The following is a 27,523-nucleotide window of genomic DNA, read 5'->3' as shown; positions in this document are numbered from 1 at the left end:
CAAAAAAATAAAATGAAATGAAAATTAAGTGAATGAAAAATTAGCGATGAAGCACAACTACACCTATAAAGGAAGTTAGAAAAACAGCACCTCAGAACATCCATATACTGCTACATACATATATACATATATATATATATATATATATATACACACACACACACACACACACACACACACACACATATACATACGTATACATATACATACATTATTACACACACACAAACACACACACACACACACACACGCACGCACGCACGCACGCACACACACACACACACACGCACACACACACACGCGCACACACACATATATATATAGATATATTTATTTATTTATTTATTTATTTTTAAACAGTGCAAAGTAGTTTTCAATACTTGTGTCAGGTGGAACCAAGATCAAGGTGAGTGCCATTCTATGAGAGTTCACAAGTCTGCGAAAAAAAAAAACATACTCCATTGGGAGTATTTTGTGGTTATGTTACAGGGCCACAGATCATCACCACTTAATTTGCCACAGTCCTTGAGCAAAGTTCCTGCACTTCTGTACAAATCAAATGTGCATCTGTGATCACGAGCAGTGAGAGCACGCTTGTCACCGGAATCGATTCACCTCACTGTATCTTCTCTGTCAGGGTCATCCATCTTATTCACAGTCTGGGATCAAACGGAACATTAAATCAATCCTCACACTCCTCATCCAGTAAATCCACAATTTGCAAACTGTCGATATATAGTGCCGATGCGAAGAGATTTTGTGAGTTGAGACAGAAAGAAAGAAGCAAAGAAAACAGGAAATGAAGAATGACCTTACTCAGCAGGATGATGCCCTGTGCAGACATCAGATTATGCTTCTTTACAATTTAGGGACCCATAATATGTTTCCCTTAAGTTAGAACTTTATGGTTCATCATGAAAAGAAAAATCATTAAAAGTTACTAGAAAAACCTGATTATGGAACATCACAAAGGCTTGAGGAGAAGTAACACTCTTAAAACGAAATGAAACACATTTGTGACAGTAATTAAGAGGTATAAAAATAGATATAATAGCAGTAATCAGAGCGACAGTGGCCCATCTTTAAAAAGAAACACCTCAAACATCACACTTCTTACACAATCAAGCTGAGAAAAACTGATGGATAAGTACTTTGGAACAGTCTCTGACAGCTCAGACAGCATAATGAGTGTAAAACATACTGCATGGTGAACTGAAAGAGAAAAAAGAATCAAAATCTCTTTTAGAATCATTCATCGTAGCTTAAAACTGTTAAAAAATGAAACAGTCGAGCTTTTCTGTTTACATCAAAGTATTCCTTATGGCTGAATTTGATGTTTTACGTATACAGTACATCATATAAAATATTAAAATGTTGCATTTTCGTGCAGGGTTGACATGTTTTATCAACTCTTTAGAAGGTTTTCCAGTTCTTTAGCCTCCTCTCATTATTCAAAAAAGATTCAAAACTGTGTGTTTCATTATCTGTCTGTACCAAGTCTAACAGGCTTTCTGCAGGTTTAATACACCTCACGTCTCACATTTAAACAGCAGTAAATGTTACCTACATTTCATCCATACTCACTTAACAAACATGAGTAGTGAATTCGGTGAGTGTGTAACAGCTGAAGAGTGTTTGACAGCTCATCGTAACGCAGAGGTGACTAAGGAGTGGTGTGTTGTTGGTCACTCACATGCTTTCCACACAGGCAGATGGCTCCAGAGAAAAAAAAAGAAAAAAAAAAAGTACTTGGGAAAAGTCTTATTTAAACAACTCTGAGAACTTTTGTTGTCGTATATAAAACTTAACAAATCAATTATAGGACATAAACTTCTCAATCTTGGAAGATTTCCACAAATTTAAAGTAGAGGATGAGTTCGCTACTTATTAATAAGTGCTTTAGGAAAAACCCACATGCTCCAAAACCTGTAATATCATTTTTACTGTGAAATTAATAATGATAAAAGCTAATGAAGATGGTCAGAAGCAGTGGAGAATAAAAGTTGACCTTGGGGAATACTAAATATATATCTGAATCTCAGTCTGAATCAGAAAACAGTATCAGTAATTAAGTACTGTGAACATTTTATCTGTAATCAGATGAGCAAAGTTAAGGATGAAAAATATTTACAGAATAAACAAAAATCTCTAGAACAGTGTATTCAAAAACACCTCGAACATTACTGACATGTTTCAATGTTGTCCGACAAAAAATAATAATTGTCAGTGATATTGACCGACTATATTCTCTTAGCTTGCCAAAATGACATAAACTTCCTGAAAATAAACTGCAGGCAGTCTGTTGAGAATTTGACAGTCATTTTTTTTCGTGCATCTGTAGTTCCCGGGTCTGCAGCCACACCCTTCTCCCAGAGATTTCTTCTTCCAAGCATTCTTATTGATCTGTGCATCAGAAGCTTGAAGCAGTTGTATTACAAACAAGAGGAAATGCCTTGTAATTGTGACATTTGTGCAAAACTAAAAAAACAACAGACAGATGGAAGAGTTTGCCCTTGAATCTGCAATCTGGAGCAACACCCACCCACCCCACCCCCTCCAGGATTTATGCATTATTGTCTTCAGAAAGCTGTCAAAGTGATCATCTAACCATTACGGCCCCGTAGGTTTCCTCTCCCTTCACACCTTGGATAGCGCCTGCAAGCTGCCACTCTGTTACAGCTTCCTTTGAGCATGAAGAGAGGCATGCTGCTGCACAGGACCAGCTGAAGCAGCAGCTGCAAACTATTTACAATTAGGCCTAGTCCACACGTAGCCGTTTTTTTTTTTAAACGAATATCTGCCCCTCCAAAAACTTGCATCCACACCACCATGTTTAAAAAAAAAAACTATGTCCACACGTACCCGGATAAATACGTTGTTAAGGACATGCCAGACCTGTAGGCGGCAGTACTTCCCCCGTTCTCAACCTCGTCCTTCGTCTGTGGTCTTCCGCAAGGAGCAGTAATTCCGCTTGCAAAAACAAACAAGCAAAAAGCGCTTGGACAACTGATAAAGCGAGCGCAGCTCTGAGGGCATCCATGCTGTCGGCTAGTGTAAACACAGGTCGCACACGTGATGTCAGCATTTTTTTGTCGCGGAAAGTGACGTTGCGGACCTTAAAACTCCGGTTCTGTCTGTCCACACGCAGACACCCAAAACGGAGAAAACACAGATCTTCACTTTGGCCGGAGTTTTTAAAAAGATCCGTTTTCGGGTGAAAAAACTCCGTTTTCGTGTGGATGACAGGCCAAAACGTAGAAAAATATCTACGTTTTGGCAGATCCCCGGCTACGTGTGGACAGGGCCTTAGACTGCTCAAGCCTTAAAAAAGCTGATGTTTTTAGCCAGTTCAAGGGGCAGATCCATTCTGTTATCCCCTTGGCTGTGAAATGTTTCTCTTCTAAGAAGAACTTGGTGTTTAGGGTTAGGGCATAAAGTGCTGAGTTTAACGTTGCCCTTAAGACACTTTTGTAGAGTTTTGTGGCACAGTTTCTTCAGCTTGTTCTCTTTAATGTTTGACCCAGTTTTCTCCTGCGTGAGACACTCCCATGTCCCCCACTGCTATAACAGCATTTTTGGAGAAAACCTTTGAGCCAAACCTACCAAACTGGTATACATGTCTCATGCAGGACATTTTTTAAATCACGTAGGACAATGTCCTTGTGGGCAGCAGATTTGGATCTATTTAAAAGTGGGTTTTAAAGAAGAATCTTTTATATAGTGCCTCTCAAGATAAAAATCACGGAAGCGACCTCTGACCATTACATATTATACTTATATTTATTGTGACAATAATCTGTTGAAATAATTAGAAAAGACGTCAATGCATCTACAGTCTGTAGTTTTCAGGAAGTTAATAAAATTTTTGGCAAGTTAACTGAAGACGCACACCGATCAATATGTACGACAACTTCAAGTTTTTTGTCAGACAATATTGAAACATATTTTGTACGTTCATTCTGTGTGTTTCATCCAACTGCATTACGGTTATTTTTTTAACACAGCAAAAGTGTTATTTTACCTTGTTTCTGCTGACATTTTGACTACCACTGTAGTCTTCCTCAGAGCTTGCTGCTGTTGGCAGTGTCACTTCCTTCTGCGTATATCAGTGGGCAGCATATAATATTGTCGCCCTCTGCTGCCCCAGCTGTCCAAGCCAATGACACAGTCCCATGTGTGATCCAATGTGTAGACTCCTGCGTCTCTGTACATGTTTTTATGTCCACGTCTCCTTATTTCTATGGCTTCCTTAATCCATCTTTTGCATTTTCGTTGTTCTGTGTTATGATCCTTGTTCAGTCCCAGTCCATTATATGGTTTTCCCTTGTGCAGTGGTCTTTTACGGCAGATTTCTTTGTTGTACTTTCTGCTTCTTGCTTCGCGGCTCTTGTGTTTCTGACTTGTTTCTTTCTCACGCTCTTTTCTATGTTCTATTGTTCATATGTTGAGTTGCCGGTTTCTCCTATGTATGTATTATTGTAGTTTGCATGGGATTTCGTAAATGACTCCACACCTATATCCTGCTGATGAATTGTCCTTTGGGTATACTAGTCTTTTTCTAAACGTCATGTATGGTTTTGTTGGTGGGTTTATGCTGTGTTTTTTCATTGTTGCTATAGTTTTTTGTGTTATGCCTGTGTTGTAGGAAAGAGGTATTACTGGTTTTGGTTCTTGTTTTCTGGATTTCTGGCTCTGCTTTGGTTGTTCTTTTCTTTCTGTTGTTGTTTGTTGTTTTCCTTTGTTTATTGCCCATGTCGGGTATCTGGAGGTTTTTAAAGTGTTGTATATATGTTGGTCCTCTTGTTTACGGTTTCGCTCTTCTGTTATTATGTTCGCTCGATGGTATACTGTTCTGATCACTGACATTTTACGTATGGTAGGATGTTCTGATGTCCATAATAAACATTGGTCTCTGTGTGTTGGTTTCCTGCATGAGTTTATATTCAGGGTCCCACCTTTTTGTCTGTTTATTTTCATGTCTATGTACATTATGCTGCTTTCTATTTCTTCCTCATATGTTCATTGTTTTCTGCGTCATATATGTTGTTCAGGATTTATGTTAGTGTCTCCATTGGTCATTTTGATATGATTTCTAGTATGTTGTCCATTTAACATTTCCATAATTGTATTTTACAGTTTGGAGGGAGGCAGTGGCTATGGGTTTTCATTCTAGGCTTGCTGATAAACAAAGAAGGAAGTGATGTCATCAACAGCGGCAAAGCTTTGAGGAAGGCTACAGCGATAGTCGAAACGTCAGCAAAAACAAGGTAAAAATAACTCTTCTGCTATGTTAAAAAGGAACCATAATGCAGTTGCAATATTGAAACATGTTGGTAATGACCGACATGTTTTCACAGACACTGATAACACTCAACAGTCGCAGAGGTTTCCCTTGTCTTTGTTTCCTAGACAACTAAATCGTCACAATCTTTGTCAGACAAAACCGTCGCAATGTATTTGGATGTTATGGATACATGATTTTTTTATTCGTTGACAATTTTCCTACCTGTCTGCAGCCAAGCGGGGTGCAGCAGTGGCAGTTGCCGAGGCAAAATCTCGGGCGTGGGAGGAGTTTGGTGAGGCCATGGAGAAAGACTATCGATCGGCTCCAAAGAGGTTCTGGCAAACTGTCCGGCGCCTCAGGAGAGGAAGGCAGCAACTCGCTCACACTGTTTACAGTGGGGATGGGGAGCTGCTGACGTCAACTGAGGCTATAGTCGGACGGTGGAAGGAATACTTTGAGGAGCTCCTCAATCCCACCAGTGCGCATTCCGAGGAGGAACCAGAGCTGGGAGGCCTGGGGATGGACTGTCCGATCTCGGGGGCAGAAGTTGCTGAGGTAGTCAAACAACTACACAGCGGCGGAGCCCCGGGGGCGGATGAGGTTCGTCCTGGGTATCTCAAGGCTATGGATGTTGTAGGGCTGTCATGGTTGACACGTCTCTACAACATTGCGTGGTCATCGGGGGCAGTTCCTAGGGAGTGGCAGACCGGGGTGGTGGTCCCCATCTTTAAGAAGGGTGACCTGAGGGTGTGTTCCAACTATAGGGGGATCACACTCCTCAGCCTCCCTGGAAAGGTCTACTCCAAGGTACTGGAGAAGAGGGTCCGATCGATAGTTGAATCTCAGATAGAGGAGGAGCAATGTGGTTTTCGTCCTGGCCGTGGAACTGTGGACCAGCTCTATACCCTTGCAAGGGTGATGGAGGGGGCATGGGAGTTTGCCCAACCAATCCACATGTGCTTTGTGGATTTGGAGAAGGCTTATGACCGTGTCCCCAGGGGCACCCTGTGGGGGACGCTCCAGGAGTATGGGGTGGGTGGCTTTCTGTTAAGGGCCATTCAGTCCCTTTACCAGAGGAGCGTGAGTTTGGTCCGCATAGCCGGTAGTAAGTCGGACCTGTTCCCAGTGAGGGTTGGACTCCGCCAGGGCTGCCCTTTGTCACCGGTTCTGTTCATCACTTTTATGGACAGAATTTCTAGACGCAGCCGTGGTGTGGAGTGTGTCGAGTTTGGTGGCAGGAGAATCTCGTCTCTGCTTTTTGCGGATGATGTGGTCCTCCTAGCTTCATCCAACTCTGACCTTCAGCTCTTGCTGGGTAGGTTCGCGGCCGAATGTGAAGCGGCTGGGATGAGGATCAGCACCTCAAAATCTGAGACCATGGTTCTCGACCGGAAAAGGGTGGCTTGCCACCTCCGGGCCAGGGATGAGGTCCTGCCCCAAGTGGAGGAGTTTAAGTATCTCGGGGTCTTGTTCACGAGTGAGGGTAGGAGGGATCGGGAGATCGACAGGCGGATTGGTTCGGCGTCTGCAGTGATGCGGACGCTGAGCCGATCTGTCGTGGGGAAGAGGGAGCTGAGCCAGAAAGCCAGGCTCTCGATTTACCGGTCGATCTACGTCCCAATCCTCACCTATGGTCATGAGCTTTGGGTAATGACCGAAAGAACGAGATCGCGGATACAAGCGGCCGAAATGAGTTTCCTCCGTAGGATGGCCGGGCTCAGCCTTAGAGATAGGGTGAGGAGCTCGGACATTCGGGAGGGACTCGGAGTAGAACCGCTGCTCCTCCGGATCGAAAGGAGCCAGTTGAGGTGGTTTGGGCATCTGGCCAGGATGCCTCCTGGACGCCTCCCCGGGGAGGTGTTTCGGGCATGTCCTGCCGGCAGAAGGCCCCCGGGTCGACCCAAGACACGTTGGAGAGGTTACATCTCCAATCTGGTCCGGGAACGCCTTGGGGTCCTGCCGGAGGAGCTGGTGGACAAGGCCGGGGAGAGGACGGCCTGGAGCTCCCTAGTTGGGATGCTGCCCCCGCGACCCGGACCCGGATAAGCGGACGAAGACGAAGACAATTTTCCTTGATCGATCGATCAACCAATCAATCAATCAAAGTTTTTCCAGACAAAAACATGTCCACACCATAAGACACCAAAGATAAAATTAAAAATGGAATAAGTAAAGAACACAAATAAGTATATAAAATGTGTACAACAAATAAAAGATTTGTTAAAACATATTTACCCTGCTACACCCTCACAAACCGTACAGGCAATGATTTCAATGTTCACAAAAGCCAGAGGAATACCTTGGGTCACTGTGTGTTAAAGCCGACAGGGCTCCGACTGCAATGTTAGCTGACAAGCTCAAACATCACATGGCTTTTTACATGTAGTTCCTCAGTAGTGATAGATAGGGACATTACTCATGGCAAACATCTGACTTGCAGAAGTCCATGGTGGGAGCTTAGGCAGGTATCTAGCAGGGAGTACCAATGGAATGAAAAAGGGCCACTTTAACATCGTCTGAGCACATACCAAAGTTATGTGTCAATGGACCAGCTTCCAGCATTGCTTCTTTATATCCTCATCATCACTATTAGATCACGTATTAGAATGTGCCCCACATTTTTGACTTTTCTTACAACATCCAAGACTTGGTCTGTTAAACAAAACGATGTGAAGCTCAGGTTCAGGCCCTCTTTAGTTGTCATGACAACACTCTTTTTAGGGTTAAACATGATGTCAAACTGGTCACCATACCTAGCACAGACCAACAAATACTGACATTTATATCTACATACAAGCACATTTGATTCAGCTTAACCACATGTTGCAGATTTGGCACCTGCCAATAAAATAGTCTTTTTTTTTAATAATGTAGCCATCCTAGAATCTATTTCTTAAAGACACAGGACATTTAATGATTGATTAAAATAATATAGCATTCAAAATTAACTAAAACAAAATGAAAATATGTATATCACTTATTTCTCTATATGCATGAACTAAGTAACACTATCTTTTTTGTACATACTAAAACCAGCATATCACTTCAATTGAACACAAAAACCTCTTCTAGCTTTCCTCAAAGCTCCGGTGACCCTTTCTTTCACAATCACAGCCTTTCTTTGCTCTTCACACTTTTCTCCATGGAGGCACAGAAGTACTTATTGCACTAATTAAAAGCCTTGTCACTAAAAGGCCACTGCTGGGCTAATTGTTGGTGATTCCTCACATGTTTAATAACCACTCAGAAATGCACCTCTGTCACTTCACTGCTAATTGAGATGAATTTCCTTGTTTAAGTGGACGTTTGTCTGCAGGCTAATGGGTATCTTTGTTGTTTTGCAAAAAGCAGCCAATTAAAACATGGTACTGAAATGCACAAAAAGGTAAAAATGACCCAGAAAAATACAGTTAACAGCACAACAAATTAAGTGCTTAAGTGATGTGTGATATGTGTGTCAGCTGTTTTTGATATGATGCAAGACTATGATTCACTGAATAGACTTCTTGTTTTCCAACTCTCATTGTAATATTTTTGAGGGAGTTTTAAAAAGTCTGAAAATATTTGCAAGTGTTCTTCCTCATGTGAGTCTTCATCATGTTTGTGATGCAGGAATTTTGAATAATTCAAAAAAATGAACACTGGGATGTTTGACATTTTTGCAGATTGCCAACAGAATAGAAAGCAATGTGAGTATAATTGCAGAGCAAATCTGGACATAATTACAACTCTTTTTGACTAAACTCTTAAAAAAAAAATTCTTTAAATGTCGAATTATTATGAACCAATCAAATCTAAAATGTGCTTTAAAAAGTGTTGTGCTAACCAAGTTAGTTATTCCAGCCAGAGACCTTGCATGTGTTTTTTTCTGCAGCCCAGTCAAATACATGTTTACCAGTTTAACATATTTTAATTACTAAAACACTAAAAGCGCAATATGGCTGTTTAAAGGTAAACTTTTCTTATATATTTGTAGTTGTCTCTAGTAGGAATGAAAGCCTAAAAAAAAGCTAAATAAAAAGATCAGATGCTCCTGTTTGAGGACAAAATGTCAGCTGGAAGAGAAAGTAGCTTCCGAAGGCAGGATTTGGAGTCTTATTTCCTGATATTTGGACATCTCGCCTCCAACTGGCTAAAAGCAACACAACTTTATCACAGGCTCTATTTACTTGGCAACTTGGATGTTTCCCGTGAAGGACTTTTCCCGTATTGTGGAGTTGCTAATGCTAACGGTTAGCGGAGACATTCTCTGCTGTTACCTGAATGCAACAACAGTGTTCCTCGTTGCGAGTCAAGATGGTTGAGTCCATGATTATTAAATAACAGTGTGACATAGATTTGTCAGGCTTTTCTCAACTGAGTGTTTGTTTTTTTGTTTGTTCATTTTCTATCAGAAGCTAATGCAAGAAATAGGTGTAGAAGACGATTTTGACGTTTCAGCCTGCATGTTAAACTCAGAGTGGCTGATCATTTTCAAAAACAATAAGTTAAAAAAATTGTTTCTCAGCAAACCTGCTCTTTAAAGTGAGGGTCAATGCCTGGGTGGAGACGTATTTCATCTACACTTCCTGTTAGGAAAACGCTTCTGAAAGAGGCATCTCCTGGCAGACCGAGAGAGCGGCACTGAGGCAGTGGTAGACCGCAACCCCCTCAACTCCCCCGCGTGTGCTGTCGGAGTTTCTCAATCTAAAAACGAGTTGTTAATGAGTGTGTGTGCACTCACGTGCACACGCGAGCACACACTCACACAAGACTTACCGCACAGGATTAAAGCAAACAGATTCTGCAGCATTCTAGAGGATTTCCTGTTAAAATTGATCATTAGATGAAAAGAGGGCATTTTTTCAAGGAGGCGAACGGCTCCGAGTGCTAATGTGTCAAATCGGCAGGTGAGTGGCTGAGCCAGGTGGAGGTGCGGCTGCCTCACCTGGAGACCAGTGTGGTGCAGCCACGTAGTACTTTGCTGATAACTTCATGTTTTTCAGCTTAGCCATCAACCACAGCTGGTTCCATGTAAATGTGGAGCAGAGTTTTTAACCTGAAGATGGAGATAGATTTATGGTTTTGGGCTGAAATATTAAATTTAAAATAAGTTGCACTAAACTGCTACACTAATGATTACACATGTGTACAGCACCGTTAGACACTCATCTATACAGGTTATCATAAAAAAAGTTAATTTAGGCATTACTTGCTCTTTAAAAAAATAATTTTTTCAAATGGCTAAAGGAAATTTCTTATCTACTGTAGAAAATAAAACTTTTTATGTGAGTCACTAATAAGTTACAGCTAATTTACTATGCAGGAATAATTAATTGTCTTAAATACATTTGTAAAACCACTGCTCATTTGTTTATAAAGATTTTTCTGGATGAGTTTAAACCACAAACTGACAAAGTAATTTAACTCAATCAAATTCAAATCTAACAGAAGTTAAAGTGACAGTGTGTATTTTTCCTGATGATAGGGGGCAGTAGATGCCTAAATCATTGGGCGGCATGGTGGCACAGTGGTTAGCACTGTTGCCTAGCAGCACGAAGGTTGCAGGTTCGAAACTCGGCTGCGGCCCTTGAGTGGAGTTGCGTGTTCTCCCCATGCATGCGTGGGTTTCCTCCGGGTACTCCGGTTTCCCCCACAGATCACAACATGCCCTATAGGTTATAAATTGTAAGTCACTTTGGATAAAAGCATCTGCCAAATAAATAAACATAAACATAAATAAACATAAACCTAAATCATTGCAAGCAAGCATTATATTTGTGCTGGAGTAAGACCTTACCAAAGGCCTTACCCATTAGGGTCAAAAAGCCCTGGGGAGTGCAAACTTTAGCAACATAACAAGCACATCAGACTGCCTTTCATCACTGGCAACAAGTGAAGAGGTAAATGTATAAATCAACATTTAAGAATGGAGAAAGTTTTGTAACCATTTGTTACAAATCAGTAAATTAATTTTGTCCTCATGGGCTCCCGTAGAAGAAAACATGGCATCTAATATGGCGTCATCTAGAGACTTAGATCCGCTCCCATGTATTTTAGACCTGATTTTTATGTGCATAGAGCTCCGGGAGTTGATGTCACTTCTCCCGGCATGCAACAGTTCAAATGAAAACGGCGCCATCTTGGCAGGCAGAAGCCCCCAGCTGGGCTATTTGTTTTTGTCAGAAAACTCAAACAGGAAATATGGTAGATTCCTGTTGTGCCCCAGGATGCCAGAACAGATGCGGACGACATAAGGGATGAGCCATCTACAGGATTCCCCAAGATCCGGAACGCTGCAAACGGTGGATCATTGCAGTAAAACGCGCTAGTGACCGGGCTAAAATGAGGCTGTGGGACCCCAAGAGTAAAGGTTTTTGCTTATGCAGCGACCACTTCATATCAGGTACTTAAACCAACGTTTCCTCAACTGTATATGGTATTTATTTTAAATGTGTTTATTACGATTCTTAGTGGGCTTCCTAAACTTATTTTGGCGTGGCTTTTTCTGTCTTATTACTCATAGCAACAAGTAAACGTCACGTAAAATGTTGCCTCGTGATTTCTGCGTGCTGCCGTTTACGTGTTTTATGAACCCAGCAATTAACCGGCTAAGCTGTATTTCATTTTAAGCAATGGTTGATCACTTGTCAGATCACACATTAAAAGCACTTTGGATTGCAATTATCTCTCACCGAGACAGCTCTCAGACAGATCCTGAGACGCTCCTGCCTGACATTTATTTTATTCACGGAAAAAAAATCAGACTAGTGATTTCTCTTGGCGTTCATTTTATACATTCAAACAGCACAGCACTCTATTTAAACTACTTACATGTAAATCTGTTATTTGTCCATCCATCCATCCATCCATCCATCCATCCATCCATTTTCATCCGCTTATCCGGTGTTGGGTCGCGGGGGCAGTAGCCTAAGTCGAGAGGCCCAGACTTCCCTCTGTCCAGCCACTTGGGACAGCTCCTCTGGGGAAATCCCAAGGTGCTCCCTGGCCAGGTCCACTCCAACAGCTACTGGCGTTTTTAAAAAGTATCCCAGGGGCACGGTATGGGTCGGAGATGTTTAGACTATTTAATTTCTGACTATATAAAACGATTTCTTCAGTTTTAAAGTGTGAAGTAAACTCCGACGGAGTAAAATCCAAGCCAATCCCGTTGATTTTGTTTACCTTTGTTGCCTGCCAACATGGCGTCTACTCTCTGAGAGTCACGTGACGTCCGGAGCTCTATATGTTACGAAGCTGCCAATATTTTTAACAACTGGGCATCATTTCATTCATTTTCAACAACCTTTTGGCGGCTATTTCCAGAGATTAATTGTACAAACTATACATTGTCTCTGATATTTTGATCAAACTGCAAAAATATGCATGGCACAGCTGTGTAATCTTAAAAACAAACAAACAAACAAAAAAAAAATAAAACACTAAAATGTTTTGTACAAACACAAGGACAAGAAAGTACTGCAGTTTAAATGGAACTTTTAACCTTATTTTAAGTATCTCCGTGTATCCCCTTGAATAAAATAAGCATCTAAATAAAATAAATTATGAATAAAAAATTAGGTTTTCAAAGTCAAAAAATACATCCTATTTGCACAGTGTGATTCATCTTGTTTTTGCCACAGTCAGAAAATGCTCAGCATGTAGCCATTTGCAACATCCTGTAAGTGATTATGCATTTGGCTGCATTTCACAGAGTCATAGCTGCAGGGAACACAATCCTGCACCCCACCTGATTTCATCTGAACTGATAGTTAAAGTCATAAACACTCATATCAAAAGATTGCATGAATAGAAATGATTTAGCAGCAGAAGAGACTCTAATGTGTGAAATTTGAAGTGGGCAGGAAAACTCCAGCAAAAACAAAAACAACAGGTTTTGTTAGGAAAACTCTGCTTTGAGTCATGTTTTCACTACGATATGAAGAACAGAGCCAAAAGATAAACCATCACTTTTTATCTGAGAGCTGTTTTTCTTTGCACAATTTATGGCATTTTTAAAATTAACAACAGCTTTATCAACAAAACAATTAAAAAACAGGGAATTTTATTTACAGCCATATGCAGACCAAGCTTTAAATAATATATATATTTTTTTCTGTTGTAAAACTGCTGGCTCACTTAAGTCACAACAGCCATCTGCTGAACAACGCAGAGCTTCATTTTTTATTTCCTAGCTCCTATTAAGAGCACTCCAGATTTCCTTCACCCTGCTGTTAACAGACTAAACATTTATTCTCTCATCAGCAGGCTTCTGGTAAAAGGAGAACTGACCTCTGAGTAGCTCAGCTTCAATTTACTGCAAACATCAAAATTTATTTCCATACAATCAAACTAAAGACACACGACTTCACCCACACACAGACACACAGACCAGGCTGAGTCAAGGGTACTAGAAGCAGAAAAACACACTATTTGATGATTACACACTGATGTCACGTCATTATAATAATTATATTGTCCTTCAAACTACCCATAACACCTGTGGCACTGTGCTGCACATCTTTAGAACGATATGTTTTCCTTCATGTGATGAACAATATCTGAGTTCCTTTTTTTGCCTATTCTTTTATTCTAAGAAACATAAAAATCTGAATTTTATGTTTAAATAAAATTTTTAAGCTCTTGATAAGGAGATTGTTTTAAAGTAAATTAAGCACAAATATCCTTAAAGAGTAAAACGTTAAAAAGGTCTACACACTCACACCCATTTGACTAATGTGTTTTTCTTTGGTACAAACTAAAGACAGACCATTGACTCTTTATATAACAGATGAACCCTCTGCGCTGTCACCTATAGGTTTCTGAAGAGCTGAATTGAAGCCCACTGGACTGGTCCAACCACCGCCATCTTGTGTCATCACTTCAGGAGAAAAAAGAATGGAGCTGAGAGCAGAGCTGTGAAATTGTGACCAGATGATTGACAGCCGTCAAACTCTTAGCCGATGTAGCTACGAGCTAACTAAGCTAACAAAAAATGCCTAGTGGGTGAGGGGTGAACTGCAATTTTGGTCACTTTCTTGTTGGCTTCACTTTTTTGCAGATGGAGCTTGTCCCTTGAGATAGACTGGTATATTGGTTGACTGATCTTTACCCAACATCCTCTAGTACAGATGATTTAAAAACAGGTACATCTGAGAGGTAGCCCAGTGCTGCTGCTGCAGAATTTGATTGAAATGTGTCTTTACATATCCTGAAAAGACACCTGACTAAAAAAAGCTGCAAAATATTATTGTTAACTGACATTTTTGTTTATTTACCTGTTTTATATTTAATACTTGGTCAGATTTCCTTGTTTATTACCTTTGACTACATGTTTCATTTAAAACTGCGCAGTAAACAAAAATCTGAATTCCAGAAATTGTAATGTTGAAAAATGATGTTTACGGTTATTAGTGACATTAAATCATTTAGAATTGGTGTAAAACTTCCAGATATTCGTCCTGAAAATCAATCCAGAACATTGGCGGCACTTATCAGTCATCGGCTGACCACGACCTCCCATAATGTCATCGGTATCGGCCATAGAAAAATCATCACTCGACTTCTAGCAAAACAAAAAGCAGTTATCTAATTGCTGCTACTGTTAGTTTTTTTTACAAGCTGAGAAATATGATAACAATAAGCTGATTGCTACTGATATTTACAGTTTAGAAGGTTTTGTTGTTTCTGAAACATCCATTTTTTACACACATTACCAGAAGCTTTACCTTCAGCATCTTACTCAAGGACACTTCCTAGTGAAGAGGCACCAGGAAGAGGGACGACTCTCTCTAAAGGCAGAATTGATTTGCAGAAAGCCAGAACAGAATTGTTGTAGATGAACTGCACACAGTACAAATCAGGTTACAACTCTAAGTGCTGAGTGTGTGCAGTAAGGCACTGGGTAGGAACATCCTTGGATGTCAAAAGGCTGAATTCACTTTCTGTCACGCTATGACTGTGAATCTAAAACGTTTTTTAGGGTCAAAATTCAGCCTCAATGGGCAGCAGGATGTTTTTATACTGAGTGCAGAGCAGGAATGAAGGAGGAAAAGCTCACAGTGTGGAAAGTAAAATCGACTTTCTATGAAACATTGGTTTGTGAGAGTGTTTCATTATCAGCAATAAAAGCTTCTTGAATTTAATGAGTGTAAATTCCCCCCCCCCCCCCCTCCTCCTTTGCTAAATTATTTATAAAAATTAGCCTGTCAGAAAACAAAAATAAAGGACGATGTTACTTAAGTAAATATTGGGAGAGTGGTTTATTACTGACTGGGAGAATTTTTCAAACACACTTGTGTATTAAAGTCAGAATGAATTTGTGTAACTGCAAAAGCTGATTTAGCAAACCTGCAAAACTTATTTTGTTTGAATCTAAGAGTGCAAGTTAACGGGACTATGTAATACAAAAACTATACTTTTTTTAAGCTTTTGACCATGTTGTATTGTTATTTCCTCATGAAAACCACAACTAGTGAGGTTTTTGGCTTCATGCTTGCATTTTCTTGTCTCAGCTGCAGCTTTTCTTCAGGTCTGCCAAGCCATTGCAAATGGTTGGATGGGAGCAGTTATTGCACTTCTCTTCTCCATTCAGGCAGAGTCAAATACGGCTGATACCCTCCTCCCCAGGACTGTAAACACTAACATTCATTCTCTACATGTAGCTAGTGAGAAGTTTCATCTCCACAGTTGTGTGCACTTAAATAATGCCTTGAACCCAAACAATGCATTGTTTTCTACTTTCTGCAAGAGGTACAGGATCCTTGTCCAGTTTTCCAGAACAATAGTTTAAATCATCTTCAGGAGCTGTCAAAAACTGAGCCTGAATGTGACCTTGATTTCATAGACTGCTTTTCAAATCATCGCCATTAGTGGTGCCATGAATGGTTTTTCAGATTACTCCTTCAAACCAGCGCCATTCCAATGTTAAAATCACCTTAGAGCTCAGGGTGGTGAGTACAACAAAATGCTAAACCAGCTTAATAGTTGTAAAGTTTGGTGGGCAAAGCAGTCCAGTTCAGGGACAGACTGGGACAATAAATCTTCTTAGCCACCAATTATATCCCTTACCAAAAAGAAGTACACTGAAGTATACTTGAAGTATACTAAAAATGAATACAGTATACTTCCAAGTTTACTTTCAATGTACTTATTAGAAGTATAGTTATCCGAGTACATTTTTTAAATACTACTAAGTATACTTTAATACATACTTACATTAAAGTTTACTTACATTTAGACTATACTTGTACTTGACTCTATCAGAAGTATATTTCACCAAGTAATGTATAAGTATACTTAATATATATATATATACTTATATATAATATATAAGTATATATATATATATACTTATATATATATATATTATATATAAGTATATATATATATATATATATATATATATATATATATATATATATATATATATATATATATAAGTATATATGTATATATATATATATATATATATATATATATATATATATATATATGTGTGTGTGTATATGTATGTATGTATATATATATATATATATATATATATATATATATATATATATATATATATATATATATATATATATATATATATATATACATACAGTTGTGGTCAGAAGTTTACATACACTTGTAAAAAATATAATATAATGGCTCTACTGAGTGTCCCGTTATTTCTAAAACTCTGATTTTTCTCTGATAGAGTGATTGGAACAGATACTTCTTTGTCACAAAAAACATTCATGAAGTTCGGTTCTTTAATGTCTTTATTATATATATATATATATATATATATATATATATATATATATATATATAGAGAGAGAGAGAGAGAGAGAGAGAGAGAGAGAGAGAGAGAGATAGATATATATAGAGATAGATAGATATATATAGAGATATATATAGATATATATATTTGGAACTTTTTATTTTTGAATTAGAACAACAACATTTACATGGAGATGCATTTGAGTTTCTTCTTCCCTTCTCCAGGGCAGTGTTTCCCTGAACAAAGTTCGAATTTCCTTGTGGCCATGAGATCTATCCAACTTAACCAAGTCACCAATCAGTACATATAGTTCTGACAAGCTTTCTCTGTATTCATCGTATCTGCTCTCTTCTACATTCTAAATTTTACTTTGATCTAGCTAAATAACTCACCCAAAAGACAAAAAAACATAAATAAAAAAATAAAAATTAATAATAATAATTTTCACATGAGAGTACTATCTTTCTAACATTTGTTTTATTGGTTCCCAAATTTTTTTAATTTCCCTAGTCCCAGTCATAGTCTTGCATTAATTTGTTCCATTTTGTAGACCTGTCTAACTCTGTCTCTCCACTGTGCCACCCTTGGGGGTTCTGTGTCCAGCCATAAAACTGTAATACACTTCTTGGCAGTCATAAGCAGAATTCTTATTACGTATGTCTCCATTATGTGTGTATGATTTTTGGTACAGCATTCCCAGTACAAACCATTTTAACTTAAATTGTAATTTCACCTTCCAGGTTCTTTCAATTTCTCCCTAACACCTTCCCAGAATGGTATGAATTTAGGGCAGTCCAAAAGTATATGTGAAAAGTCTCCCACTAGCCCGCATTTTCTCCAACATAAATTTGAAACGTTACTATTTAGACATGATAAGTGGAGTTTTAAAGCATGCATCTTCACCTTCCATTCAAATTCCCTCCAAGACGGACTATTAGTTAGTTTATGGCCTGCTTCAAGTGTTTCCTCCCATTCCTCATCTGTTATCATTATGTTCACTTCCAGTTCCCATTTTTCTATCTATATTCTTAACAATCAAATCCTGTTGTAAAGCTTTATATATTTTGAAATCAGTCCTTTTTGACATGTCCTTTCTGTTTAACATAATCACTTCCTCCATATTAAGTTTATCCTTGCTTGAAACTTTGCCTTATTTTGAAATAACTACTCTGTCTGTCTGTCCTAAATAACATATTAAGCATGAAATTACGAATTATTGTGAAATTACACGCACAGGAAGTGCTTTTATTTTGTAGCATTTGCTCAGTCAGCTCTCGAAGCTTCTCAGCAGACCGAGAAGAAGAGCGAGGGTCAGAGGAGCATTAACCGTTGGAGGTCGAGCTTTTGTTCTGCATCTGCACTTGACAGTCACTGGTTCTGCACCACTGAGCTAAATGTAAGTAGCCGCCATAAAAGTTGCTTAAATGTTTTAAATGTTTTTAAGACGGACATGGTGAGTAATGTTGGCCACGTAGCAAGCTAATATGCTAAGTCATTGCATGAGTTAGCTGTGTTATTAACTTTGTGTGTGACTAAAGTCCGTTTATTAAATGAAACGAGCAGCGCTATCTCATTATTAAAGGTTAGCATTACTTTAGATACTTTTTTATTAGACTTCTAGAGACTTATTCCCTCCATTTTTGTCCCCTCCATCATAATTTTTTTAACGTGACGTTCTGAGAAAAAAATAAAAGCGGGAGCTCAGCGCCACCAAGTCAAACTTAAACGTCCACTTATTAAAAGTAAATGAGCAGTGGTCTCTTGTACAGCGATGAAAAAATCAGTCTGTGTTGTAAACTATTTCCCCGTAGCACCCATGCGATAGCTTTGCAAGCAGCCTGCTTTTTTAACCGTATAAGAGGATTGTGACCGCAAAAGATGAAGGGGTGCTGTATCTCGATGCTATGTTCCCTCCTTCCCTCCATTTTTGTCCCCTCCATAGTTTTTTTAAATAGTGCTCAGTTGCACATATCTTGAACCGCAGAACGCTGTTTCTATTAATTTCACAGTATTTTAGTGTTGTAATTTTGTTCTTATTGTACACTGTTACTCCAGATTCTTAAATGTTATGTTTTTAGCTTTGTGTGGATAAGTCAAATTACACTTGAATCTCCTCACACACACACACACACACACACACAATTTAGATGATTAATGATTTAGCTTCATATATATAGTGGAGGACTGCCTAAATTTTGCAGACTAACGCCGGGGACACACCGGCCGCGGAAGCGCCGCGAAAATGGGGCCGCCTTCATTCGGCGCCCTTGTTGAGCTATTCTATAGACCACATGGGCCGCCGAAGAGAAGCGCTGCCAATCGCCTCGCGCCGGCGCCCCAGCCCGCGCCGTGCAGCGATCATTTCGGCGTCGGCTCTATTTTTTTCGCGAGCCGCGGGTGAATCGCGTCAATTCTGGCAGGAAGTCAAACCTAGACATAAGAGGTAGGCCGGTAAAGTTAACAAAATAAAGCATTTCAAAATAAAATTCCGCAATAGTCAAATGTGTTCGTAATCAGACACTGCAGAAAAACCACACGAACACACACACACATCGAACTTGTGTGCGTGTGTGACCACGTGAAGGGGGGTGTGGTTTGGGGTGTCTTTTCACCAGAGCAAACAGGACAGAGAGGCAGAAAGTCTGAGGCAAGCAGTTAAGATGGATGACTTTAAATTAATTATGGAAGTTGAGAAACACAAGGAGCTGTACGACCCTCGAAAAACATGATTATTTACGTACCCATTTCGGAAGAAACTGCTAGGATACAGCTGCAGAATTGGAGCGGGTTCCAAGAGATTCAACTGGCAGAAACAACTCATACCATAGGTTCACACACACACACACATGCGCGCGCGCACACACACGTAGAGGAAAATAGCTGAGAAAAGGCAGAGAGGAAATTGAGGACACCAAGTGTTTTAAAAGAAAAACTACAGCTGAGCCGAGGCGCGCCTCGACTGGGGCGCGTCTGATCTGAACTGAGGAGCGGCGAGCAGCGGCCGAATTTCGTGAGCGATTCGCTTCGCGGCACTTCCGCGGCCGGTGTGTCCCCGGCCTAACACAGATCTACCTTGTGATTCACAATGTTTTCTCTACTGATTATGCTTCCTGGTGTAGATGTGTAAATGTAGAGCGTCTGCGTTCCTATGAGCTGTCAGCCACACCGGGAAGCCTGTCTATGAATCTGCAGTCAGACTTCAATGATCCAACCCCACTCTCTGCACACAAGATTGATGGCATGCTGCTGTTGACCCCCAAGAGGTTCATACAAGTGAGACCACTGGTGAGTAATTCTCACAATCTGCATTTTTGATGACACATCCTAAATAACATGACTATATATGTATGTATGTATATATGTATACAGATTTGTCTTTTAAAACTGGTGAATATACAATTTACAGGTAATGCCTTTATGCTATGAGTATTAGAGCCACTGATGGAAAAAAAAAAATAGAATTCTGAGAAAATAAGTCATAAATCTGAGTTTAATCTCAGAGTTCTGACTGGTACCTAAAACAAAAAAAAGGGAAATTGGGGAAGATTATGAGGGGGGATCAGAATTCTGACTTAAATCTTAAAATTCAGGCTTTTTTTGTTTGTTTTGATTTTTTTTAACAAAAAAAATTCCTAAATAGTTTTTGTTTGTTTGGTTTTAGGTTCATGAAAAAAGTCAGAATTCTGACTTTAATCCCAGAATTTTGAAATTATCTGACTTTTTTTTTCTCACTTCTTTTCTTTTTCTTCAGTGACTCTAATACTCTTAGGCAATAAGGCAGTATTAGGGCCACTGAAGGAAACAATTGAATACTGAGATAAATGTCAGAATTCTGACTTTATTTATTTTCAGAATTTTTTCTTCTTCAGTGGCCCTAATACCCCTCCGTATTATGTAATGCTAAACACTTCAAATTAACTTTTGAATTCAGCAGTTTATCATTGGATTTAGATGCAGATATCACTGTCTTGGAAAATTGGTCAGAGCAATTTGGCATTGAGTTTGATTAGTAAACTTGACAGTATTTACACTCTTAATCTTCTTAGGAATTACATGATGTCCACACAAGGCGTACCACTGTTCTCCATGCCCTTCCTGTCTGTCTACGTGAGGAAACCTCTGGGTTTTTGAGGACATGTGTGGTAAGTCCCAGTATTGTAAATTTGAACAAATCATTCTATTTATTTATGCATAAAGACAACACAAGGACAACGCACATGAACATTTTGGAAAATGTGCTATTGTTTCAACTACAAACCTTTGGCAAGATGTTTAAGCCTGCCACACACGAGAGCAATCAGCTGAGCAAACGGCCTCGAATGACTGTTTGCTCAGCAGATACCTCGCCATGTGCGCCTGATTTTCACTGAGTTTTCTGCCTCACGAGACGCTGAGGTGAATATCTGACCAGTTAGATATTTTCTGCCTCACAGGGGTAAAAACTCGCTGTGTGTGCACTACTGAGCTGCTGGCTAAGCTGAAATATTCTAGTGGCCAATCAAAGCACTTTCTCCGCTCACATGACCCCAAGATGTATTCAGATGCAGCCCCTTACCGTGTCTGCGTGTCTGAAAAATAAACAAAACGGTACCTTGCGGATCGATGGGCCCACTGTTTCCATTACCCTTTCGGAAGGATTCTGGGTCTTCCAGGTGCATCTCTTGGAGTAAATTGGCATAAACTCCTTGCCTGGTCCATCTTTCCAGCTACTGTAACCATATTTTCCTAACCTTCAAATGCCGGTGGCGGCGACGTTTCAGCAAAAACGGATAGGCATTTCCTCCGTTTCCAGCTCTGTCTCTGTGTTGTTTCTTTTCTGACATGCAGACAGGGGGCTGCCATCTTGGGGTCATGTGAGCGGAGAACGTGCTTTGGTTGGCCACTAGAATATTTCAGCTCAACCAGCAGCTCGGTAATGCGCACACGGCGAGTTTTTACCCCTGTGAGGCGGAAAATATCTTAACTGGTCAGATATTAACCTTAGTGTCTCGTGAGGCGGAAAACTCAGTGAAAATCAGGCGCACATGGCGAGGTATCTGCTGAGCAAGCGGTCATTCGAGACCGTTTGCTCAGCAGATGGCACTCATGTGTGGCAGGCTTTAAAGCACTGAGAATGATCAATAATCACTGCAAAGAATTCAAGCAGCTTTCATTAGCATAACACTGGCACACACGGAAGCCATCTCACTTTATTCGTAAATGAGAGCACAAAGCAACAGAATGAACTGGAGTAGGGCTGGGCGATATGGCCTAAAATCAATATCACCATATATTGAAGATCTCACCTCGATAACGATAAGTAGACAATAACTACAGGAATGCGTAGCAACAATATTTGTCCACTAGATGGGGCTGTCTCATGTATTACATTGACTAAAATTTTACATGACTCAAGGTGCTACAGCTTCTTAAAGGGACATAAATGTGGCCAACTTACACATCTTTTCATTTTTTTTATTATCAAATTTATTGACATGGGAAAAATTATCTGGATGAGAGACAAGAACTTGGATAACGATAAATCTTTGACATGTTGCCCAGCCCTAAACAGGAGTCTATCAGACTGCATTTATTGTTATTTACATGAAAATCTACTGAAATAAAAATGGCCACAGTCAGAGTTTCAGTTCAGATGTGATTAGTGTATGATCTCCCTTTCATTTTTGTAAGGATGATACCAATGAGCCGGACCTCAGGGATGCAGCAGTTGTCCTCCTGACAATCATCACAGATGATGCCGAGAGTCCGGTTACGTACGACCCAGTGAGAATCTGTTATCCTCGAGGGTGATGTGATTGTCAACCTCTCCAGCCTTCCTGATGCCTTCCTGGTAATGTTCGGCCTCATCTATGCCTTACATCTAGATTATCCGAAGGGACTGACCAACACATTTGAGTTCACGCAGAAAATCTTACTTGGTCTTGATGAGTCTAAACTGTCACCCACGCTGCAGAGTCAAAAATGACCTGATGTTACATGTGTAACTCAAAATCTGAAAGAGTGGTGGATTCAGATGACTCACTCTGTTAGAGCACTGTCCACATCCACAATGTAATTTACTATTTGTCTGCTCTTTAATTGTTGATGTTAAAGTAACACACCACCATTTGGGCAAATATGTTCATTTTCCACTTCTCCTTGAGTTAACCCTCCCACTGTCCTAATGGGTGTGACCCCCGCGAGGAAAGTTGACCATTGAGCAGGGTTGATGGTTTATCCCTTGAGGTCCACGTGGCAGGGGTGAGGTGGTGCTCACTCCTCACCTCTGCCACGTGGACCTCAAGGGATAAACCATCAACCCTGCTCAATGGTCAACTTTCCTCGCGGGGTCACCCATAATGACAGTGGGAGGAACAGTTGAGTTTTACCTTTTCTCTGTTCGTCCAGCCGTTCTGAGTCTGGCAACTCATTTGTGGCTTTAGTTTAGCGTGAATAATTGAATCGGATTATCCCATAGGCTAATCCGATTCAATACTCAACTGGTTTTATGCCAAATGGCATAAAGTACTCACTGACTTACTTGATAGTGGTTAGTGTAATTCATATTTTGTTAATGTTGAATCAATGTGCATCCTGATGTTGCTTTAAACCACCTACTCAAAGAAAGACTACACACTGCTGTTGTCCAGTTTTCAAAAGTGTGCGTTTGTAATTGTTTCTTTCAAATTTTGTTTTATTTTCTGTTTGAGTTGGCTTAATCAGTAACTTTAATTTGATCATAATTTGAAAATATATTTAATATAAACTCCAAATATTTAAGTTTATTTATGGTCTGATATACTCAAATATCTGAGTTTATAAACTCAGAAAATATGAGGCAACTGATTGCCTTACATTTTTTGAGTTCTGCCTACTTATTCGGGTTTACAGTGTACGAACTGTAAAGATTTTGTGGTGTCAGAGTTCACCTAACAGTTCAAGTGTTCATTTTTTTGCTTTGTGTGTTCACAGGGCATGCTCAGTTGAAGTTTCCATCTCTGCGCGTTCAAGATGTAAGAAAAATAATACGAAAGAAATGCAACAATGAAAACTTCAAAAAGGCATCAACAACCAAGCAAGTGGATCCATAAAATGGACTGATTTTTTAAAGGCATTTTTAAAAAGTCTTTCAAAATGGACAGAATTAACGCGTCATGTTCAGAACAGTTTGCGTTCTCATCTTTGATTAATCCTGGTAAACAGGTCTGTTTTTGTTCTGTTCTAATTCTCTCTGTTTAATAAATGTAAACAAAATGACTTAGCTATTTTATTTACTTTTTTTTCTCTGCATAAAGACAAAGTATCAGTAAATAGTGGAAATTAAATGTATTGGTAGTAAGCAAATAGCAGATGTTAAATGTTACTTGCAGTATGTGTTTATAGAAAAAATAGAGATACTTAAATGTACTAAAAGAATATTACGTCAAGTTTACTGTAAAGTGTACTTTCAAAACTGTAAGTATACTCAATTATATAAGAAGTACACTACAAGTAAACATACATTATTACTTTAAGTATAATTTTAAGTATACTTTCAAAGAGAAAAGTATACTCAATTATTTCAGAAGTGCACTACAAGTAAACTTATAATGTTACTTAAAGTTTATTTTTAAGTATACTTTCAGGGGCAAAAGTTTACTCAATTTTATTAGAAGTAAACTTATACTGTTACTTTTAAGTATACTTTCAATGAGAAAAGTATACTCAACTATATCAGGAGTACACTACAAGTAAACTTATATTGTTACTTTTAAGTATACTTCCAAGGAGAAAAGTATACTCAATTATATCAGAAGTACACTACAAGTAAACTTATAAGTATACTTTCAAGGAGAAAAGTATACTCAACTATATCAGGAGTACACTACAAGTAAACTTATATTGTTACTTTTAAGTATACTTCCAAGGAGAAAAGTATACTCAATTATATCAGAAGTACACTACAAGTAAACTTATATTATTACTTTAAGTATAATTTTAAGTATACATTCAAAGAGAAAAGTATACTCAATTATTTCAGAAGTACACTACAAGTAAACTTATAATGTTACTTAAAGTTTATTTTTAAGTATACTTTCAAGGGCAAAAGTTTACTCAATTTTATTAGAAGTAAACTTATACTGTTACTTTTAAGTATACTTTCAATGAGAAAAGTATACTCAACTATATCAGGAGTACACTACAAGTAAACTTATATTGTTACTTTTAAGTATACTTCCAAGGAGAAAAGTATACTCAATTATATCAGAAGTACACTACAAGTAAACTTATAAGTATACTTTCAAGGAGAAAAGTATACTCAATTATATCTGAAGTACACTCCAAGTACACTTGTGAGGTTACTTTAAGTATACTTTCAAAGAGAAAAGTATACTCAATTATATCAGAAGTACACTACAAATAAACTTAAATTATTACTTTGAAGTATACTTGTAGTATACTTCAAGTATACTTTTAGCGGCCCAATTTAGTCCCAAGGAGTACACTTCTAAGTAAACTTTAAGAACAAGTATGCAAATAAACTTCTGTACACTTAAGTATACTTGAAATTAAATACTTAAAGTATACTTCTTTTTCGTAAGGGATATCCAAGTGATGTGTACATTTATGTGTGTGTGTTAACAGCTTTTCCAACAGAGAATCTTGGAGGGGCAGGTGTTTGTCCAGTTGCTCCCGATGGCTAGTTTACTGCTGGTGTGTGTGCTGCTGCAACACGTTACGTCATGAAATGGGTGGAATTCACAAGACTGGAGGCAGGATTTCATCCAATTGAAGCATTTTATTTCTGAGTTGATAAAATGTCAGAAGAAAATTAATATTTTTGAACAAACAATGCCCCTATAGGGCTACAGTAATAACATATTCATGTATGGGCCTATCCATGCTCTGAAATTTTTAATAGTTAGTATTTGACTGAAGCAGAGGCAGGATTATGGAAAGATTTCTGCTGGATGGTTATAGAAAAACAAAACCAGTACCATACCTGCATGTTACTTGTAATATAACTGTGATTTAGTGCAATCCAAGTGGTTATTTGCAATACTGATTAAGTAAAAACAATAGTTTAAAAAACAGCGGGTCTAAGTCTCTGGGTGACGCCATGTTTCCTACTACAGGAGCCCGTGAGGACAAAATGCATTTACTGATTTCTAACAAACTGTTACAAAATTTTCACCATTCCTAAACATTGTTTTACACATTTACCTCTTCACTCATTGCCAGTGATGGAAGGGAGTCTGATGTCCTTGTCATGTTGCTGGAGGTTGCACTCCGAGGGATTTTTGACCCTAATGGGCATCCATTGAAAAGGTCTTACTCCCAACACAAAAATACTGCTTGCTTGCATTGATTTATATGTACTGCCCCCTATTGCCAGGGAAAATACACAGTCACTTTAAAGGGACTAAATGGGGTTAAATGAATCATTTTTGCCAGCATTGGTAGTTTCATGTGATACTTCATAAATTTGATTGACCATTCAAGAAAATGCTTCCTGTTCTCAAAAATTGGCATTTGCAGTCATTTAGGACAGAAAAAAAAATCTATTGTATCCTTCTCAGTAAATCTGTCCCTGTGCATTCAAGCACCAACAAAAGTAACATGACTGATGGAGATCTGCATCCAAACATTACGACATTAACTATGCAGCTTAAATAAAATAGCCCTGCTTACGCTTCACAAGTGATTTGTATTGTTTCATTCTTTCCAACACAGCTGGCTGAAGCAATATCTCATAGATATTGGTGAGACCGGCAGCATATTTCCCTTGAGTGTTCAAATGCAATTTTGTGAGCTGGATGTGGTGAGGTTGTGAAAAACTTGAATCCTCACGGTACATGGGTATGTGAACTGTATCAGGACTCTACAGACAGATTAAAAACCCAGAGAACTGAAATAGGCACGGACATTTTAGCATTTAAGAAATTGTCTGAAACTGTGTGAAGAATTATTTGTTTATGATTGATTATTGTGTTTATTGTTGTTGAGAGAGAGAGAGAGAGAGAGAGAGAGAGAGAGAGAGAGAGAGAGAGGTGAGACCAACTTGTGTCTAAAGGTTCAGGATGGCAGCGCTAAAATTAAATGACAGAAATAAACCCAACAGAGCCTGATAGGGTTATCAGCTGTCAGGATGAGTCTGTTGTCAGTCACGCCACAGGTCCACCCCACAAACTGACTTTTTAACTCGATCCTAAAACATTGACATGCCTGCACACCTCTGCACTCATGTCCCAATTACCAAGGCCCTCTGTAGAAACACACAGCGCCTGCAGCATCCTGCACAACATCCCACGTGGCATCATTAAAGTCAAACGCATTGCTTGAATGCTTTATATTCTTTTTTTCTTCTCACCTTTTTCCACATGTGGAGCTCCTTTTCCTTATTTTTTTTTACAAATCAGTTTACCCTGCTTTACTATTATTTTCTTCTCTTTCCACAACCATTCTGTCACAGGGTTAGACTTTTTTTTATTATTATTATACCCCTTTCATGGTTCACTGTCTTTCTATCACTT

The 27,523-nt window shown here is 39.0% G+C and overlaps 1 protein-coding gene across 1 annotated transcript in view; it reads right to left on the bottom strand.

Moving 5' to 3' along the window:
• edil3a (EGF-like repeats and discoidin I-like domains 3a) overlaps positions 1 to 27,523 on the bottom strand; it is a 204,518-nt gene that overhangs the window by 50,279 nt on the left and 126,716 nt on the right. The gene's annotated exons all lie outside the window — the stretch shown is intronic.

The sequence above is a fragment of the Nothobranchius furzeri genome, chromosome 17 (assembly GCF_043380555.1).
Source record: "Nothobranchius furzeri strain GRZ-AD chromosome 17, NfurGRZ-RIMD1, whole genome shotgun sequence".
Classification (NCBI taxonomy): Eukaryota; Metazoa; Chordata; class Actinopteri; order Cyprinodontiformes; family Nothobranchiidae; genus Nothobranchius; species Nothobranchius furzeri.
The sequence above is the reverse complement of the archived record's forward strand: the minus strand, read 5'-3'. Positions and strand labels throughout refer to the sequence as shown.